Source organism: Microcaecilia unicolor, chromosome 3, assembly GCF_901765095.1.
Source record: "Microcaecilia unicolor chromosome 3, aMicUni1.1, whole genome shotgun sequence".
Taxonomy (NCBI): Eukaryota; Metazoa; Chordata; class Amphibia; order Gymnophiona; family Siphonopidae; genus Microcaecilia; species Microcaecilia unicolor.
In genome coordinates, this window is record NC_044033.1 from 334,147,707 (window position 1) to 334,170,068 (window position 22,362).

General features: G+C 43.8%; 1 pseudogene; it reads left to right on the top strand.

Moving 5' to 3' along the window:
* LOC115464708 overlaps positions 1-22,362 on the top strand; it is an 84,537-nt pseudogene that overhangs the window by 27,912 nt on the left and 34,263 nt on the right.

The window sequence follows — 22,362 nt, forward strand, 5'->3', positions numbered from 1 at the left end:
ATTAAATATGACCAAAACCGAGCTTCTCATTTCCCCCCCCAAACCCACCTCCCCGCTCCCCCCGTTTTCTATTTCTGTTGATGGCTCTCTCATTCTCCCTGTCTCCTCAGCTCGAAACCTTGGGGTCATCTTTGACTCTTCTCTCTCCTTCTCTGCTCATATCCAGCAGACCGCCAGACCTGTCGTTTCTTTCTTTACAACATCCGTAAAATCTGCCCCTTTCTTTCCGAGCACTCTACCAAAACCCTCATCCACACCCTTGTCACCTCTCGTTTAGACTACTGCAATCTGCTTCTTGCTGGCCTCCCACTTAGTCACCTCTCCCCTCTCCAGTCAGTTCAAAACTCTGCTGCCCGTCTCATCTTCCGCCAGGGTCGCTTTACTCATACTACCCCCCTCTCCTCAAGACCCTTCACTGGCTCCCTATCCGTTTTCGCATCCTGTTCAAACTTCTTCTACTAACCTATAAATGTACTCACTCTGCTGCTCCCCAGTATCTCTCCACACTCGTCCTTCCCTACACCCCTTCCCGTGCACTCCGCTCCATGGATAAATCCTTCTTATCTGTTCCCTCTCCACTACTGCCAACTCCAGACTTCACGCCTTCTGTCTCGCTGCACCCTACGCCTGGAATAACTTCCTGAGCCCCTACGTCTTGCCCCATCCTTGGCCACCTTTAATCTAGACTGAAAACCCACCTCTTTAACATTGCTTTTTGACTCGTAACCACTCGCCTCCACCTACCCTCCTCTCTTCCTTCCCGTTCACATTAATTGATTTGATTTGCTTACTTTATTTATTTTTTGTCTATTAGATTGTAAGCTCTTTGAGCAGGGACTGTCTATGTTCTATGTTTGTACAGCGCTGCGTATGCCTTGTAGCGCTATAGAAATGCTAAATAGTAGTAGTAGTAGTAGTATATCTCCTTCTCAATCTTTTTTCCAGCTTCCCTCCACTCACATGACTCCATTCACGTCCCCTCCCCTCTCCTCCTGTACCTTATTGTAGTGCCCTGGTGGTCTAGTGGCCTTTTTGGGGCAGGAAAGAGTCCCTTTTTTCCTGACTGGTGCAGCTGCAGACCTGTCTTGCTCTCGGCATCGCTTCAAAATGGCTGCCGAGAGTTCAAGCAGTGAGGAAAAAGAACCGTCACACAGAGAGCTCAAAACAAGATAGTGCAACACAGATCTCACCCCACATACACTGCCAAACTGCAACCCGGTAAGACATAAGACACATTTACAGATCCCGACGCAATGGGAAATTAACAGCAGCGATACCTGCCAGAAAAATGCACAAACTGTCACAAAAAATGAATTCACAAAGGGCCCTTCAATCCACCACAACCACTCCACAAAACATTCTGACTTCTGCATGCCAAAATTCCACAATACACCACAAAATCCACTCCCTCCCCCAACCCAAACACTCACTAAATTGTCCAAGCCACATGAGACATCTATTATGTCTCCAAGACCAATGTAGCCAATTAGACAACAGATAATAGCCTCAGCACAGCTTTTCTTGGTTGAAGATATTAGCCCAAAGCATAGGAGCCAACTTTTCAAAATTATTGGGGGTGCTAAGCCCAATGAAAATAACCCCTCCCTGGACACATACAAGGAATTTTCTCAATATTGGGGGTGCTCAAGCAGCCACAGAGTCGGCTCCAATGGCCCAAAGCCTAATTGGCACTATTTTGAGGATGCATGTGGAACTGCCCAACACCCATATTCTATAACCTGCATGCTTAACTTATCTCGAGCACAATTCCTAAGAGGGTGGGCCATGGGAGGGGTATGGGCAGGTCAGGGGCATTCTTGGAATTTCAGCACAGTATTATAGAATACATACATTTCCGTACCTAACTTCCATTAGTTGGGCACCAGCATTTACACCAGCCTTTTGCAGGTATAAATGCTCAGGCTCAAATTTAGGTATGGAAATGCATGATGAGATAGTAATCTATAAAGACTGTTCACTGTGAATCAGCCTTTATAGAATACTAGCTCAGCATGGATCATCTTTAGGCACCATTTACTTAGTCTGCTGCTAAATCTACAGAATAGAGTCTAAGTGCATTTACACATGTAACTACAAGTTAGTGTCAATTAACACCACTTATAGGCTACTATTGGTACTTAAGGCTAATTGATCATTTAATTTAACAATAAGGGGCACAACCTACACTACTCTATAATTTGCATGGCCAGATTTCCATGCTAGTGATTAATTTGGACAGGCAATGTTATAGAATCCAGGGGTTAGTTCTTCTGATTTTATGCTTTAACTGAAAATCACTAAACAATTAAAACAGGTGCAAAACTTAAAACAAGTGTTTATCCAGTAGCACTGGAAAAATACCACTTCCCCTAGTTTCTGTCACCCTTCCTCTGTATTGTCTTATGTCTTCCACTAGGCACACCTAAGTGACACAAATAGGCATTACATTTTCAAAGATGTCCAGCAATAGCCTGTTTGGTAAAAATACTGATAACTACCAATTTATTGTATTTGTTCCCTAAAGAGACAGACAGAGAGAGAGAGAGAGAGAAAGAATGTGTGTGTAATTTTGGGTAATCACCCTGTGTCCACTCCACCTTTTACTAATCCCCATGTCCTTGCTTCCCCTGTCATGTCTTTTACCTATACTCCTGCCCCCTCAGTCAAGTTCCTTGCGCTATCTTTCCTGCTATTTAATTGTAGATCCCTGCATAACAAACCCGCACTTGTTCATGATACTTTGGCTTCCCATCCTCAATCTCTTTTTTCCCTCATGGAGACTTGGCTCATAGTAACATAGTAAATGACGGCAGACAAAGACCTGACAGTCCATCCAGTCTGCCCAGCAAAATAGACTCATTTTACATTGTACGTGATACTTTATATGTATACCCAAGTTTGATTTGTCCTTGCCATTCTCAGGACACAGACTGTAGAAGTCTGCCCAGCACTGTTCTTGTACTAAAAGTTTTGAAGCTAAATTTGAAACCCCTTACAATTTACACTCCAGCACATCCATATCTAATCAGTCATGATCAGGGAATAGACTGTGGAAGTCCACCCAGCACTGGTGTTGCTTCCCAATTACCAGCGTTGCACAGTGGCGTAGCTAGGGCGGGGCGGTGGGGGCGGACTGCCCCGGGTGCACACCAATGGGGGGGTGTCTTCTCTGCTGGCCTGCCCATGCCCAGTGCCTTCCCGCTTCCCGTACTGTAACATAGGGTTAATATAAAAAAAAAATCATACTAACCTGGGATCCAGGGCTGTTTGAGGCCAGTTTTTGGGAACGGAGGTTGTCTGGGGGGCAAAGGAGTGGAAGGAGGAGGGGGCTCTGCTCATGGCCTCTGCTGAGAGCGCTGGTGCGGTTTTTCTGGGGCGAATTCAAGAGGGGCCTCCCAGGAGCAGCGCTGTTTGGGGCTGATTTGCAGTGTAGCACTGGAGGAGCGTTGCGGTGGAGCAGCGCCGTCATTTTTAGACTCCCGGGTATGATTGAGCACGTCCCCGGGAGTGAAGAGCTGTTCGGGGCATTTTTGGGCCGGGTTCAGGCCGATGGGAGGCCGCACGGTGAGTTTCTGGGCCCGGGAGCGTTGGGGCATGTTCCCGGGTCTGAAGGGGGAAACGGGGCCGAAGAGGAGCGCTGGGCGCCAGCGCTGAGATGTTTGGAGGCCGGTTTGAGCGGTTCAGCTGCCGGAGGAGCGCTGCAGAAGGCAGCGATGCCAAGGGTTTTTTTTAAAGATGGCCGGCGATGTTTAAGAGACGTGCGCGCGTGTGCATGAGGCGGCGCGCCTCATGCACATATCGGGATCGCGCGTTTTTGCGTTTAGGCCGAAGCCGGGGCCTAAATTTTGGGCCCGGTTTCGGAGCTTTTTTATTTTTAACTCCGTTTCGGCCCCAGGACGTTGAGGACCGGAACCAGTGGCAGGCGTCGTGTGCAGGGAAAATCTAGATTAAGGTAAGGGGGTTTTTAACCCCAAATTTTAATTTATTTATTTTTAATTTGTATAAATATGGTTTTTGATTTTTAAAAATTTAGGGATTTGTTCAATTTAAATTTGGTTTTCGGTTTCGGGTTCAGGGGATTTTTCCTGATTTTTCCAGTGGGTTACATTTTGGATTTTAATATTTTAAGGGGGTCTTTTGGGAGAGGTCTGATTTTAAGGGGTTAATTAGGGGTTAATTTTTTTAATTTGATAGGGTAGGTCCGGTAGGGGAGTTGGAAATTTATGGGATGGTTTTTGGTCGGATTTAGGGATTTTGGAGGGGTTTAGAATAGTTTATTTGAGGGCGGACATTGGAATTTGGGATTTTTAAAATTGAAAAACAGGGATGGATAGAGAATGAGGGATTTAATTTTTGGGCCAAATGTTACGTGTTTTGGGTGAAATGTAGGGTGGCTAGGATTTTTGGAAACATTTTTCCATTGAAATCTATGGGATTTTTCTGTTTAAAATGGAGTTGGAGCAGCGCTGGTCAACATTCCGCAGGTCAGCTTGGCCAGTTTAGAATTTTTAAAAGGGATAGTGATTGGCTGAGCTGACTTCGGAATGGCAAGCCAGCGCTGGTCTCCTTGGCAATGGTGGTTGGGCAGTTGGTCAGAATGTGTTTGGGAGTCAAGGTGAGAGGAGGTGCGGTGTGCGTTGGGAGTGTGTGAGAGTGGTTTCAGAGTAAAAAGGGTAGAGGTTTGAGGAAATCTTGGGGAAGTATTGGAATATAGGATATTCGTTAGGGTTTAGGCTGTTTGGTAGAGTTGATATTCATTTTTATTGGGATTTGGGAATTTGGGGTAGTTTTAAGGGGGGTTTGAAAAAGTGAATGGAGTGTATGGGAAGTTGGGGTATAGTGCAGGGTTTGGATTAATATTAGAATCTGGGTGGGACAATTGGTTTTAAAGGTTAAGTTAATAGAGAGAGGATAGGTATAGGGGTTATAGAATGGAATGTTAAAAGTATAACTAAGAGTATGGGATTTGAATGAGAGGTATGTGTGAATAAAGACTGCCAAACACATTTAATAGGAAAGTTAGGTAAAATAAAAGTTTAATTAGGAAGAGTAAGCCTGTAGGGTAGAGAAATGTTTAATTTTGGTTTTATTTTATTAGTCAGATGGCCACAGTATAAAACTGTTACTGACACTAGGTATCCTGGTTACCTGATCAGCGAAGGGAGGGTCTTGCTTCCATTTACTTTATTAAAGAGTGAGGTTTAGGGAGAAGAGCTGTCGCCTGTCAGGAATTCCGGAACAGCTGACGCAACAACTACAAGGGCCCCAACGCAAGAAAGGTTCACTGGCATACCGGAGAGAGAAGAACAGCATATAGCTAAGTGACTGTAAAGGGGATTCTGGAACTGGGGATAAAGGGAAAACGGTGGGGTTAGTTGTGAAACTTGAAAGAAAAAGGAGGACAAAACAAATAAATACTTACCTGTACCTGGAAGGGTTGAGTGGAGACGTCTCCTGTAAGATATAAAGGTGAACACAAAGTATCACATTCTAGAGAAACACCTATTAAGGGAATACTTAAAGATATTAGTAGGGGTTAAAAAAAATAAAGAGGGAAAAATAATGAAGAACTTATCTGATATTTAATCTGGTGCAGCGATGAAATACAATCTGTAAGAGAAAAAAAATGAATGTATGGTAAATTTTGGGGTTATTGAAATATTATTTGTTTTTATTTAACTGCGGTTACTGTTTCATTGAAAAGTTTTGAATAAATGTTATCTGGTTACATGAAAATGAACACCTGGTTGCTATCTGATTTTGGAAGCTTGGGCAGGAAAGAATCCTAAAATTTTAGTTTATTTTCCTCTCTTAGTCTTAGAGGTTAAGAGACGAGGTTAGTTATTGTACCCACTTTTCAGCCTTGGTGATTTGGGGTTTCAACTAAGCTGTCACGACTACAATCATCTGGCTGTTGAGACACCCTTTACTTATTACAGCATACCCAAAGCTGAGGGGGTGTGGCACAGTACCTCCGCAGCGCTGCTCGTCGTCTCCACCCCTGCCGTCCACACGGGCCACGCCACAAATCGGGACTCGGCAGAGCAGAAGAGAAGAAGATGAAGAATCTTCTCAAATCTCAAGTTCTTTAAGGTAATGGTCCTGCGGCACGGTACTCTTCTTAGGGTTATTAATTTTATTTCTGCTGCTGCTGGCTACTGCTGCAGTCATTGCCGCTGCTAGAACTTAGTTGGATTAGATCAATGCAAAGAGCACTAGAGCAGCAAGCTACAGTCAGGTGGGGGGGGGGGGGTGTTGACGGGGTCATAATGTGAAAAGGTCAGGACGGGGGGGGGGGGGGAGCAAGAAGTTCAGAACACTGCTCTGGTGGATGGGAGAGAAAGAGGGCATGATGATGGATGAAGCATGGAGGGGACAGACAGGCGGACGGCGCTGGAAATGAGAAGAAAGGGCAGACCAGACACTGGATGGAAAGGGGCAAAAAAAGGAGGCAGATGCTGGTTGGAAAGGGGCAGAGAGAGAGGGGGTAGTATGGGTATACGCGGAAGGAAGGGAGAGAACGGGCAGACACATATACGGCTGGATGGAAAGGAGCAGAGAGAGGGGGCAGACTCTAGATGGAAAGGCAGCCAATGGATGAAAAGGGACAGGGGCCGACACTGGATGGAAAGGGGCAAAGAAAGGAGGCAGATGCTGGATGGAAAGGGGCAGAGAGAGAGAGGGGGGTAGTAATATGCGGAAGGAAGGGAGAGAACGGGCAGACATATATGTGGCTGGATGGAAAGGGGCAGAGAGAGAGGGGCAGACTCTAGATGCAAAGGCAGCCAATGGATGAAAAGCTATATTTATTAGCCCAATAAAAATGTATTATTGTATTTTACATATTTGTTTTATTTCTATTTTATTTCTATATTCTATTGTTAATTTGTAAAGTGGTGATTGTTGGTATTTGTTAGTTTTTTTCAAATTTACATCTGCTATCTATATTTTGCACAGTACTAGGGGACATGCATACATCATCACTATCACTGTTTCTGCTTCCGTGGTGCATTGTATGCAGAGTCTCCAACATATTTCTGTTTTTAGTTTGTGCTTATTCTATACTAAGTTAGAGTGTGTCTATGAAAAAGAAATGTTTTTCTGTTGGCATTGACTATGCAGGATCTACGATCTGTTCTATTCCTAGGTACATCCTTGTGTGAATAAGATTCATTTGGCAGGATTTTCCTTTGGTAAAGCCATGTTGCCTCAGGTCCTGTAACCTGTTGGCTTCTAGAAAGTTAACTATGCTTTCTTTCAGCAGTGACTCCATTATTTTTCCTACCACCAACGTGAGACTTACCAGTCTGTAGTTTCCCACTTCTTCCCTGTCTCCACTTTTGTGAAGAGGGACCACATCCGTTAGTCTCCAATCTTGCGGAACCTCTCCCATCTCTAAAGATCTATTGAACAAATCTTTAAGAGGTCGCAACAGGACCTCTCTGAGCTCTCTTAGTAGCCTGGGATGTATCCCATCCAGCCCATAGCTTTGTCCACCTTCAGATTCTCAAGCTGTTTATAAACTCTTTCGTAAAAGGCGTAGTATCCACTCCATTCCCAGATATTCCCACAGCAGCCAACTGCGGTCCTTCTCCAGGATTTTCGTCCGTGAACACTGAAGAGAAGTAATTGTTTAGCACGTTCGCTTTATCCTCCTTACTCTCCACATAGCCATTCTCATTATCTTTCAGTCTTGCAATTCCATTCCTATCTTTTCTCCTTTCTCCAATATATCTGAAAAAGGTCTCGTCACCTCTATTTACATCTTGAGCCATTTTTTCTTCTGCTTGCACGTCTGCTAGCCGTATTTCCCTCTTCGCTTCTTTGAGTTTAATCTGATAATCTTTTCTGTGATCCTCTCATTGCGTTCTTTTGTATTTCTTTAACAAAGCCTCTTTTGCTCTTAGTTTTTTCAGCTACTTGTTTGTAGAACCATATAGGCTTCCTGTTTCTCTTAATTTTGTTTACTTTCCTTGCATAAAGATCAGTTGCCATATTTATAGCAGCCTTTAGTTTTGACCACTGATTTTCCACTTCTCCTATGCCTTTCCCATTGTAAAGTAGAGGACTTGTGAGTGCCACTTGGCATTTTTCCCTACTGAGAAGTTTGAGGTTTTGTTGATTAATTTATTAACTATTTTCTTATTGAAAGTAGTGGAAATCCTGGTAAGTCCAGCACATGGGGTTTATTTAGATTCAAACTATTTTCGGTCTAGATTTGATAATCACCCTCAATATCACTAGCTTTGGTCCCTCTTTTTCTTTCCCATTTCTATGTTTTCCTTTTTCTTTCATTCTCTCTATTTTTTCAGACTAAGAAATCTAAATAAGCATGTATTAGAAATCATATTTTAAATATCTGATTATTTTATAGCCTTCTCTATATATAAATATATATTATATTTTAATACTAATAATCATACTGTCACCTGGTATTGATACATAAGTGATTCACACCTGCCTGTCCTTTTTTTTCAACCACTGTTCAGTCTGGTATGATATGTGTTAAGCAGGGCCGTGCCTAGGGTCTCTGGCGCCCCCCTGCAGATTATCAGTTGGCGCGCCCCTCTGCACGCCCCCCAGACCTGCCTGGCTCCAAGGCGTGTGGAAGAGCTGGGTGGTGCCAAAGAGCCGAGCGCTGCGCGCGGGAAGGCAGCAGCAACCATGGGCATAGTTTGACTGTTTCATTTGGGGGGGGGGGGGGCAAAGGATGGGGCGTTGCATATTAGCACTCCCTCTTCCTCTTTAGTAGTATTTACCCACCCCCTTTCCCATACCATACCAGTTTTGACCTTAGAAATGCATAGGCTCTATATGTAGATCCTTCAAGAGGTAGTATGTCAGGATTTAGGCTCTACACCCTTTCTGATGTTTTGGTGCCACCTCAGTAAGGCCAACACACAATCTCTCCACTGCAAAATGCTATGCACAAACATGTGCAAAAACACACTCATATCCTTACTAAACCATAACAGCAAGAATTCCAAGGACAGGACGAGCTACAACCTTATGCGTGAAAAGGCAGAACTGCAATTACACAAGGCTCTAAAACACCAATGCACTACCTCGTGAAAAAAAAGCAAAACAAAAAGGGCTGCAAATACTACACGCTAGCAGAATACTGCACCTTGATCACACATGAAAAACACATGACACAACAGACATGACACAAGGAACTAGAAATCAAAAAATATGAAGGCAAAATACTGAACTGGAAAATTAACTCAAGAAGTCAGACTCAGCATGCAGCAATACCAGAAAAATTGAAACTTACATGCAAAATATCACTGATGCACACTACACTCTTAGTGCATCTTCATGTATATAAGAAACCTATGTATTTATCCTACACCTTTTTGAATGCCATCATTGTTTTCAACCCCATCACTTCCACGCATCCATCACCTTCTCTGTGAAAAAAGTCTTTTCTGATTTTGCTTTAGGTTTGCCTCCTTTCAACTTCATTTCATGCCCTCTAGTTCTATAGCCCCTCTGTTTTTGGAAAATGTTTTCTTCCTTACTATCTTTCATTGTATAAATTCAGAGAGTATGGCCTGTTTTCAGCTCACAACATCAGACTTCCAAGTTATGAAGAAAAAAAACTGTAGACTCCCTGGCATGTGGAATAGGGATTGAATTTCTTCTTGAAGGACTGGAGTGTCAGAGAAGTTGGATAGTCCCTGGGTAAGCAAGAAGTTTGAGGAAGGGATTTATAAGAGATGTGGAACTGGATAATTGTCAAAAACTAGGGATGTTTTTTTTGTATTGGAGAAAGGGGTAAATGGCTGTGATTTCCGCTCCCTGGGCTTTGCCTCTGGTAAGAAGGTTGGGAAGAATTTGTAAGGTTGAGATGCTCAGTTGTAAGGTTGGTATCTTCATTTACAATACGGAGGATACAGTTGGGAAGGATAGCGTCTGCAATGATATGTGGAGGTTGATCTTCAATCAGATGTGGAAGACTCTAATGAGGCAGTGCTAAGTTCTTTAATCATGGTATATACTTTTGTCGTGGCCACGCTCAGGCTCACCTTTTGATGTCTGGGAGCGTCAGGGTCAGGCTTCATGGCTTCCTTCCTTACAGTGGACTAGACAGGAGCCAGCACTTCCACAGGCGGGCAGGCGAGCGAGCGGGGGTTGTAAAAGCAGCAAGTAGGCACGCTTGTCTCCGTCCGCTTCCCTGCCCTCTCTGCATTCCGCCTTCCTCTGATGTCATTTCCTTTCGGGCGGGTGGGACGCTGAGAGGGCAGGGACACGGACGGAGATGAGCGTGCCTGCTTGTTGCTTTTACTACTGGCGCCCCACCCGCCAGTTCGCCGAAGTGACTTCGGGTAAGTCGTCGTCGTTTGGGGGGGGGGGGGGCAATGCCGACGCGCCAATGCGGTAAGGCTTTTTTAAATTTTTCAATACAACTCGATGGCGCCCTTGAAGGCAGGTGCCCCCTGCGGTGCTTACCCCGCTTACCGTATTGGCATGGCTCTGGTGTTAAGGGATTTTAGGATAAAAAATGGACAAGCACCTCACACATATTAAACATGATTTAGCAGTGGTTTTAAGATGAGAAAAACACAGGTGTGAACTGACTTATGAACAGCAGATAAAAGTACAGTTGAAGAGAAATGTCTGTAGAGGAAAAAGGCAACAGTAATGCCCATAGTAATCAGTGCCTTTGGAACAATCCCCAATAACCTGGACCACTATCTACATAAGTGCATAAGTATTGCCACTCTGGGACAGACCAAAGGTCTAAGCCCAGCATCCTGTTTCCAGCAGTGGCCAATCCAGGTCACAAATAACTGGCAAGGTCCCGAAAAAGTTCAAAACATTTTATGCTGCTTATCCCAGAAATAGCAATGGATTTTCCCTAAGTCAATTTAATAATGGTCTATGGACTTTTCTTTTAGGAAGCCGTCCAGACCTTTTTTAAAGCCAGCTAAGCTAAACGCCTTTACCACGCTCTCTGACAATGAATTCCAGAGTTTAATTACATGTTGAGTGAAGAAACATTTACTCCAATTCATATTAAATTGACTACTTTGTAGCTTCATCACATGCCCCCTAGTCCTACTATTTTTGGAAAGAGTAAGCAAATGATTCACGTCTACCCGTTCCACTCCACTCATTATTTTATAAACCTCTATCATATCTCCCCTCAGCCATCTTTTCTCCAAGCTGAAGAGCCCTAGATGCTTTAGCCTTTCCTCATAGGGAAGTCGTCCTATCCCCTTTATCATTTTTGTCACCCTTCTCTGTACCTTTTCTAACTCCACCACATCTTTTTTGAGATGCGATGACCAGAATTGAACACAATATTCAAGGTGCGGTCGCACCATGGACCGATACAAAGGTATTATAACATCTTCACTTTTGTTTTCCATTCCTTTCCTAATAATACCTAGCATTCTATTTGCTTTCTTAGATGCCACAGCACACTGAGCAGAGGGTTTCAACGTATCATCAGCAATGACACTGAGATCCCTTTCTAGGTCCGTGACTCCTAACATGGAACCTTGCATTACGTAACTATACTTTGGGTTCCTCTTTCCCACACACATCACTTTGTACTTGCTCACATTAAACGTCATCTGCCATTTAGCCGTCCAGTCTCCCAGTCTCGTAAGGTCCTCTTGTAAATTTTCACAGTCCTCTCGTGATTTAACAACTTTGAATAACTTTGTGTTGTCAGCAAATTTAATTACCGCACTAGTTACTCTCATCTCTTGATCATTTATAAATATGTTAAAAAGCAGCAGTCCCAGCACAGACCCCTGGGGAACCCCACCATCTACCCCTCCCCATTGAGAATACTGACCATTTAACCCTACTCTCTGTTTTCTATCCTTTAACCAGTTTTTAATACACAATAGGACACTACTTCATAGCCCATGACTCTCCAATTTCTTCTGGAGTCTTTCATGAGGTACCTTGTCAAACGCTTTTTGAAAATCCAGATACACAATATCACTGGCTCGCCTTTATCCACATGTTTGTTCACCCCTTCAAAGAAATGTAATAGATTGGTGAGGCAAGATTTCCCTTCACTAAATCCATGTTGGCTTTGTCTCATTAATCCATGCTTCTGAATATGCTCCGTAATTTTGATCTTTATAATTGTCTCTACCATTTTGCCTGGCACCGACGTCAGGCTCACTGGTCTAAAATTTCCCAGATACCCTCTGGAACCTTTTTTAAAAAATCGGCATTACATGGGCTACCCTCCAATCTTCTGGTACCACACTTGATTTTAAAGATAACCACAGTTCTTGAGAGCCACAACCCAGTCGGGTTTTCAAGATTTCTACAATTAATATCCATAAGATCTATTTGTAGATATCTAAAATGTATACCAGAGTCCAAATCCATTTTTCTGTTTCAAACTCAGTGTTCAATAGTAAACAGACCTCAGTAGTACAACTTGGACATGAAAGATAAATTTTGTTACAGCTTCAAGAATCATGCACTCTATTCGTCATCAGTTTCTTTATATTTTTTTTCAAAAACTTATTCTAATACTGTTTTTAATACTACTTTCAGGTGAACTTTAAAAGTTTAAATGTTTACTTAACTTTGTCAAATTTGTCGACTTAGGGGCAAACAGTCTGACATGACACAGGTTTCACTAATGCTGTTTTAAGGACCAACCCTCTGAAAGAGATCCAAACACAGAAACATTAAGTTCCTATGGTATTATAATTAAAAATGCTCTTTTAATAATTCCCCAACATGGAAGTCACATGCTGCAGTGTGTAGGTCGAGACATGTTGGTGAGAAGCTGCTCAAAGCCCCCCCCCCCCCCAACTCCCACCAATAGGACCTTTTCATAACTCCAAAACCAGCACAATCTGGGGTAACACCTTCCTTACTCTTATGGATGGATATATTACCCACTCCTCTCAGCCAGCAGTCAGAAAACTGCCAAGAACAAAGAAAGCCAGAGGCCATGGGATGGAAAACAAAATGGCGGCACCACTGACTCCCTTGCAACAGAACCCGAGTGAAGCCTTGATTCCAGAACTGACGCCTGCGGTAGTTGTGGCGCTTGATTCTCACATTACACAGCTTTCTGAACAACTTCCCAGTATCGCACAGTCAACATCAGAGTTGGCTCGCAGAACGAGAGAACTGGAGTGTCGGGTCTCTGATGTGGAGAACACCTCGCAAGCCCACATGACAGATTTGGCCCAACAGGCTAAAATAGAACATTCCAAGACAATTTGCGCATTGTGGGGTTCCCTGAGTCTTTGGCTGATTCCAATTTGCTACATACTTTGGAAATCTAGTTGATGGCTCATTTTCCACAGCCTGAGGGGGAGCACCAGATTCACTTGGAAAGAGTGCATTGAGTAAGCCCAAGCCAGCCGAAGGCTCGGAACCCACGTTTGATCATTGAAAAGTTTCTTTGATATACCTAAAAGGCACATGTACTGCATTCTTATAAAACCAGCAAAGAAAAGGTGACTTTTGAAGTTGGATCTATTTGCATCTTTCAGCTTTATTCTGCATCCTTATCGGGGAGATGCAGGAAAATCTCCAATGTCTACATTGTGTTGGTGGGTAAAAACATGTGATTCTCACTACAATACCCAGTGATCCTGCAAGTGTTACATGAGGGGCATTGTTGATATTTATTATCAGAAAAACGCTCAGGAATGGCTTAACATGCTGCAGATGGCTCAAATGTAATGGCTACAAAGAACAGTGACTTGGTGATAAGGCACTCGGAAGTACATCAGTCTAGTCAGGTTGTCCCCATGGGAAATGTGTTCTAGGAGAGATGGCTTCCCAACCCTTAGAGGTCTTGGTTTCAAGAATGACCTCCCTTTTCAGATGGGACATGATTTTCCTGAGACTTCACAGTGCTGCTTCTCTTTTTTTGATGAGGAGAGACAGCGTGTTGGACTGGTATTGAGAGAGCATTGTTGAGTGGTTCAGAGTGGGTATTGACTAAGGGAGTGTGTGGAATGTGAATGTGCCTGAAGGGGATGATTCGGGGAGGTAAACCCCTGTAATGTTGCCGCTTTGACTATTGTCACTGTACTTTTTGGGTCAAGGATTGTCTTACCATTCTCCCCTACATGGTTGTGTGTGGATAAGGTAAGAGCAAGAGTGTGGTTGTAGGATAGATAGAGTGATGGGCAGTGGAACTGGATAGCCAGTTGAATAGCAGTTGGAGGCACCCTGCCCATTGAAAGAACTCTAAGGAACTTTGGCTGTAATGGAAGTGATGAGCGAGTATGAGTTCCCTTATGGAGGTACTACTTTGACTTTTGGGAAATGCTGGTTTTGATTTGTATTTAGGGGTGATGTGGGGGGACTGTTCATGACAGATATGTGACCTGTTGCTAGTGGGGAAGAAGGGATTACAATTGTGGTAATGGGTGGGGAGGGAGAGAGGGAGGGAGGAAGGAGGCAGGGAGTTGAGGGAGGGGAACTGGTCTAGAGGCTACTGTTGGGCTCCCTTGCTGTTATGAGGGTTTCATATTTGGCAAATGTACTCATTGATGTTTTTTTCTATTTAGGCTCTGGAAATGGAAAACTCTATGGTCATGCCATATCCCTGGATTCAGACCCATGGGGTGGAGCTGGGCACCCTGGGGTATTGGATGATTTTTCTTCCTTGTAGGATTAGACACCTGCCTATAGATTATGGCTGATCTTGCGGTGCCTCACTTTATTTCATTGAACATCTCGGGGATAGGCTCCCCTATCAAACACTCAAAACTTTTGGTGGTACTAAGGAGGCATATGGCCTCCATAGCATGCCTTCAGGAAACTAAGCTCTTAGATTTGGAGCATGCTAAGCTTCGCCAACAATGGGTGGGAGAGTGTTACTGTGCTTCTTCGGGAGGCAAACAGGGTGGAGTGGTTGTGCTTATATGTAATGGTCTACCATGTCAATCTAAACTTGTGGCCAAAGATGGGGCGGGACATTTTGTGCTGGTGCATGTAAATAATCTGAACCAACTTTTTTATGTGTGCAGTCTGTGGCCCGAATGGTTATGACCCACAATATTTTGTGCACCTTACACAATTGGGATTATGCTATATGGATGCCCCATGGATATGGTTGGGTGATTTTAATCAGGTCTTAGACCCAGCCCTCGAGAAATCTGCACCAGGCACAGTTGGAGCGAGTGGAGGGGCAAGGGGCTTTGTATCATCATTTTGTGCAACCCTTGAATTGATCGACCCATGGTGTACGCTAAATCTGACTGCCCAAGAATGTACACATTATTCCTGGGTCCATCACCCGTGGTCCAGAATTGACAAGATTCTCCTTTCAACTCTGCTGTTTTCCCAAATTTGGTCAGTGGAAATTGGCCCGATGGCAGTGTCAGATCATACACTATTGTGGGTGGACCTGGAGCTGGACTCAGGGATCGGGTTGAGAAGAGATTGGCATCTCCCTGCTTATCTGTCCAGTGATGGGGAATTCAGAGAGTTCCTTACTCAGAAATGGGGCCGATATGTTGAATTTTTTCTTTATTGAGTTTTAGTTGAAATGCGTTTGCCCAAGAGTACATGATCACAAGGACTTGGCCAAGATCATAAGGAGCAGCAGTGGGATTTGAACTGGCCACTTCTGGATTACAAGACTGGTGCTCTAGCCACTTGGCCACTCCTCCATTCATAAAAAGAGCAGGAAGCAGAGGACAGTCAGGTCCCCTTTTACTAAACCGCGTTAGGCTCTATGTGCGCTCAACGCATGCCAAAATGGACTTGCCGCCCAGCTATCATGTGCCTCTTACGGTAATTTCATTTCTGGCGCCCGTCCGCTATGCACACCTATGCATTTCTATTTTTGGACGCGCACCAAGTGGCATCTGACATGCGTAGGTCCTTACCGTGCAGATTCCTTACCGTTAGGTCTATGGCTGGCGGTAAGGTCAGATACCCAAGATGGGAAGGAGGGTATGAGGGAGTAGAGGTCAGCAACTCAGCAGGAAAGGGACAGTTTGATTCAAATTCAGCAGAAATTCTACTGAAAAAGAGCAGTGGTAATATCCCATGCCTCATGCCAAACGCCCTCCTTCTCTAGCCAAGCTGCAATCAGTGGGAAAGTAATGAACGTAATGTCAGCTTAATGAGATGACACCTCTGATTATTAATTCCCTGACTAGTTAACTCATGCTTTACACTCTGGAAAAAAAAGATGTTTAATGCAGTTACTGCACATGTCCCATCTGCTGCCTTTAAAGAAGTTCCATTTCATTGTACTGGCAATGTATGATATGTGTGTTATATGAATGTTTTACTGTGCTGCCTGTTAAGATGATGATGTATGAATATTCTAGTATTGATGCTCTATCATATCAGTATTATATTAATGTTCTACTGTGTTGTCTAACCTTCAGACTGCTCAAAACACGGCAGCTAGGCTTATCATCGGAAAAACGCGATTTGAAAGAGCAAAAAGAGTTGTATTATAGAGATGTTGGCTTTGTTCTTTACAGTCTTATGGTTTTCATCATGTATGGTTGTTTATGAAACTTTAACAACAATGATGTTGAAAAAAAATACTACCAACACAATCTCCCATGATGAAAACCCTTCATAGAAAACTTTTAAAGAGAGATACTTCATCATTTAAGTTTATCTCCTGTGCTTGCCGACCAGTGATGTCATGGGGGGGTTTCACCATGGGAGATTGTGTTGGGGTATTATTAAGATAACATTTTTAATTATAATATCATAGGAACTTAATGTTTCTTTGTTTGGATCTCTTTCAAGGGGTTGGTCCTTGAAACAGCAACAGTGAAACGTGTGCCATGTCGGACTGTTTGCTCCTGAGCCAACAAATTTGACACAGCTAAATTAAACATGAAAGCAGTATTAAAGCAGTATTAGAAGTTTTTGAAAAAAAATATAAAGAGACCGATGACGAATAGAGTGCAAGATTCTTGAAGCTGTAACAAAGTTTATCTTTCAGCTCTATTTACTACCTAACATTGTTTGAAATAGAAAAATGGATTTGGACTCTGGTATACATTTTAGATATCTGCATTGTTAACACTGGAGTTGGGATTATTATTTGCCATATGATGGAAAGTAAGATCTATTTGTATACAGTGAAAGCAGTATATGCAAATCAATCCCATGCATATTCATTGTGGAAATCTTGAAAACCCAACTGGGTCGTGCACCTTGGGGACTGGGTTGCTCTCCTCTCCTCTGTGTTAAATATTAATAACATTTCCAGTTGTCAACTTCAACATGCAGCACTACTTGACACAAACCATATCCTATGAAGATACCACTAGGTGTCTTATGCTCTTGGAAAGGATCCAATACTAGAGCTCTACATCCAGCCTCTAAAATCTGGTAGACTGTGTACACCATTACATAATAATAATAATAAAAATAAAGTTGAACAGAAATATGTCTGAACTTGGCAGTTAACTTGATAGATAAGTTCACTATTGAAATTCTAATTTTTAGCTTCACTATTATCTGAAGAACGTCCACTTTAAGAACAATCTGGATAAAGAGATCTCTTTTAATGAGAACAGAGACATGAACACCGGCTACAATATTATAAATCTAGTCTATCTACCCAATGGAGTTGTGCACCGTGAAATTGTTGGAAGTTATAATCCTTATGCTTCCCAAGGGCAGGATTTCATCATCAATGAGAAGGCAATCGTATGGGACAGTGCATTCACCCAGGTCAGATTTAAGAAACATTAGAGAATGCGGGACGGCCTGGGCCATGTTGTGTCATGTATGTTGTTAACTGCAGCTGTGTAACTAGATTATCACAATTTTACACGATGCAAAAATAATAGAGCAGTAGACATTGCAAATAGGTTTTGAATTGATAAAGGCATGAATATTTATGTTCAGAGAAAGCTGAGAATAAGAACAATTCTGGAAAAGGATATTAGAAAGGATCAAAAAGAAACAAAGTTAGACAGGAAAAAGCCAGTTTTCAAACTGATTTAGTTTTCTGAGTAAAGACATTTAAATAGACCAAAGTCTATGAAACTTGTATCAGATAAATATGTAAATTTACCCATTGAATCTTCAATTAGCTGGTTAAATTCCAGTCAGTTCATTAGGTGTGATTGCCAGGTTCTTAACTTAAACAATCAGGCCTAGATTCTGTAAGCAATCCTAAATATAGACAGATTACCTTCTATCAGGACTGAATGGGCTGAGAGGAGCAGTGTCTAGCTGCATCCCTTCTCTCTCTACAACCCAACCATCCTGCCCTGGACTGATTCATGCAACATTCCCAACCCTTTCCAAACATTCCCCCTCCCCACTTAACAATGACTCCCACCCAACATTACCTGACCCCCCCCCCGCTTCCACTACTATAAAAAAGCCCTGGTGGTATATTTGCTTCAGCCCTCTCTTCCCTCCTTCTCACCTCCCACCTCTTCAAATGCAAATTCCCTGGTAATCTAGTAGTCCTTCCATCCCCCAGGCCTAAAAGAATCCATGGTAGTCTAGCAGGACCCCCACCCACTCCAAGCCTAGTCCCCCAACCCCATACTCTGCTCAAGCCAGGAACAATTCCAATTCCATCCAAGCCCGCCCGAGGCTACGCCCCTGGTTCAGCGAAGGGAAGCTTTGCCTTACAAATTTGTTTCATTTCTTTGAAGGCATGAATAAAAATGTGGTTAAAAGGTGAGCCAGTTGATGTAGTATATCTAGATTTTCAGAAAGCTTTTGACAAAGTTCCTCATGAGAGACTCCTGAGAAAATTAAAAAGTCATGGAATGGGAGGCAATATCCTGTGGATTAGGAATTGGTTATTGGACAGATTACAGGATCCGAGGCAACATGACTTTTACAAAGGAAAATCCTGTGAAACAAATCTGATGACTTGTTTGACTGGGTGACCAAAGAATTGGATAAAGGACATATGCTTGATGTAATCTACTTGGATTTCAGCAAATCCTTTAATACAGAACCTCACAGAAGACTCCTGAACAAGCTGGGGTGATGGTGTCTGCCCACAGGTGGACAGATATAGAAACCTGCATTTTAACAATCACAGTTGAATGTTAAATCAAATCACTCAGATGTTTCTTTCAATATTTAGATACCTCCTCAAGCCAAATGCAGTGAGAGCTGCCCTCCTGGCTTCAGAAAATTAACAAGGGAAGGTAAACCCACCTGCTGTTTTGACTGTATTCGATGTCCACAGGGAGAAATCTCAAATCAAAGTGGTGAGTGAAATCATGTGGCATGTCAGTGACTGGGTTTTTTTTTTTTTTTTTGCTATGGCACTCATTCTCAAAAGAGAAAAATGTCTCAGAAGCAGCACAAAGCAGCCGATGAATGTTTTTCTCACCAAATTGTCTACATTGTGATTTTCAAAAGTCAGAATTGGACAATTTCCTCCACAGTTTGTCTAAATTGCAAGGGGACATGTTGGAGATGTCTTTTGGGTAGGACCTGGGTTGGATTTCATTCTGGATGTTTTTCTACTAGAGTGGAACAGAAAAGAGGTCCAGGGCAGATAAGAGGTATGTTTTTCTCTAGACCTATTCTAGTCATGACCTAAATCTAAATACGGTGCCCTAATCAACCGGTTGACCATTGGAGGGGTGGAGGCATGATACCCCTTTAATCCTTCAATAGTCACCGACCCCCTCTCACCCCATAAAAATGTAAGAGTGACAGTAGATACCAGGCTCTATGACAACTCCAGATATTATGGCCATTCCTAAGACAACAGCAAGCATGTGGATGGAGTAGCCTTGTGGTCAGTGCAGTGGACAATGAACAATTCCTACTTGTACTCTTTCAGTACAAATAGATGACCTGCAAGCCTGAGGGCTATTGTAGCGCTGGGCCTTAGGTACAGTAGGTTTTCTCTGTTCAATGGAAGGCTTAGCATACAATATGAAGGGGATTAGGTGAGATTTGTACCTGGGTCCCTAAACGTGAAGTCCACTGCACTGACCACTAGGCTGTCCCTCTACACTGCTGGGATGTCTGTTTGGTCAGTTCACTAGGAATGTTGCCAGACAGACCTCCCTGTGGCTTGTTTTTCTACATTTTTTCCTGGGACTTTTTTTTTAAAATGGTACTTATAGATAGACGTGTTGAGCCTTAAAACATCCCACTCAAAGCTATAATCGAACAAAAGATGTACCCCCTGTTTACTAAGCCACTGTCACACGGCAATGACAACACAGCCCATTTAAATTGAATGGGCTCTGTTGGCATTAGCATACCGACAGCCGCTAATGCAGCTTAGTAAGTGTGTGTCATATTGTCTTTATTGAAACTTGCAACAAGACAAACCAAGCATACAAACAAGCGATAAAACAAGCAATAAAACCCGCTAACTAATACATAAATAAAACCTTACTGGCCAATACCCCCGCCCCTCAACAAACCCTCCCACTCAGGGAGGCTGAAACGAAAAACCCCTCCAATGCCTTGCCCACTGTAGTCCAGAACAATGCTCCTTCTCCCTCACTGCCAGCTGCTGGACAAAATGTACCACATCCCCTGCCACCTCCTGTACAGACAGCCACTTCCGATATAATGAAGCTTGGCAGCGTGCCTGCCACAGGAAGTAACAAAGGGCTGCAGCGATGATATACAGTGTCTCCCTACACCACCCCTTTCCTTTTGGAAACCCTCCATAGGCCCATTCTGCATAAGATAGCTGGTGGAAGAAAGGAATCCCTAATTGGCGGGCTACTGCCTGACAGACATGTTGATTGAACGGGCACTTGAGGAGGAAGTGGTCCATTGTTTCATCCTCCGTCACGCACTCCCCCCTCGGGCACTTACGATCATTGCTGTTTCTATTTTTCATGTTAGCTCGAACATAAAGCCGGCTGTGGAAAGTCAGCCAGGCCATGTCCGCAATCTTCCGGGGGAGGCGTGATGAATTGAGGAAAGCCAGACCTTTCTCCTGTAGTGGACCTGGGCAGTCCCTCAAGGCTAGACGTGTTGAAAAGTGTGTCTGAATAATGCGGTGTTGTAGCTGCCTCCTGTCCTCCTTCTGGATTTCCTGTACTGTGATACCCCATCTCTTCACCAATCTCAACAGAGGTGAGATGTACTGTGGCAAGTATCCCGCCTTCCCTCGCAGGGGCATTGCCTGACCTCCCCTCACCCAATCCCTCAAGTACCGCTGAAGCCAGGAGGCCATGCAGTCTGCCCAAGCCGGCCTCCCTTCCCGCAAGACCCCTCCCAGATTTTGTTGGAAAAAGAAACAACTAAAATGTACCACAGGGTTGACCATTCCCAACCCCCCCTCCCTTTTGGGCAAATAGGTCACCTCCCTCCGGATAATATTCATCCTGTTCCCCCATAGCTGTTGGAAAAACAAGCTGTATACTCTGGCATGTAACGATATAGGCAGTAAACAGACCTTGGATATGAACAGGAGAAGGGGTATCAGATAGGTCTTAATGACATGCAGTTTTTCCACAAACCGCAACTTATATGATTTCCACTGGGCCACCCTTTCCTCAACTCTCCCCAGCCCCTTCTCCCAGTTGATCGTATCATAGTCCTGTCTGCCTACCCAGAGACCCAGGATCCGTACTTCATCCCTTGCTACTGGGTACTGACTGGGAAGTTTGAAAGCTGGTCTGCCCTGTCCTACCCAAATTGCGGAGCTCTTATCCTGGTTTATCTGGGCCCCCGCAGCCTGTGTGTATTCTGCCATCCAGGTCTGAACTCGCTCGGCTTCCTCCTTGCTACTGATTACTACTGTGACATCATCTGCGTAGGCGACACATCGCCATGTGTGTGAACCCAAAGAGATGCCCTCTAGTTGACCGCTAAACCCTCCACTCAACCTTCTGAGGAAAGGATCTAAGGAAAGGACGTACAGCAAGGGGCTGAGGGGACACCCCTGCCGTACCCCTGACCTCACTGCAAAGCTCTTGCCCACCCAACCATTTATTAGAGTGCTACTCCTTGCATTGCGATACAAAGTCTGGATCCACCCTATAAACTGGTCGGGTATCCCATAGCACCAAAGCACTAGCCATAGGTACTCCTGGGACACCCTGTCAAAAGCCTTAGACTGATCAAGGGTCAGCAAATACTTTCCCTTTGTCCCACCTTGACTCCTTTCCACTATTTCACGGATGGTACAAACTGCTTCCACTGCCCCTTTCCCCTTCACCGAGCAAAACTGTGCTGAGGACAAGAGACCACCCACTGCCCCAGCCAGGCGGTTGTAAATAATCCTGGCCATTATTTTCCTATCTACATTCAGAAGACTTATGGGTCTCCAGTTCTCGATAAGTTCCAGATTTCCCTTCTTTGCGAGGAGAACCAAAATAGAACACTGCTGTGAAGGGGCCAAACGCCCGTTCTGCAAACAATTATTAAAAATTGCAGCTAACACTGGAATCAGGACCACACGGAATTTTTTGT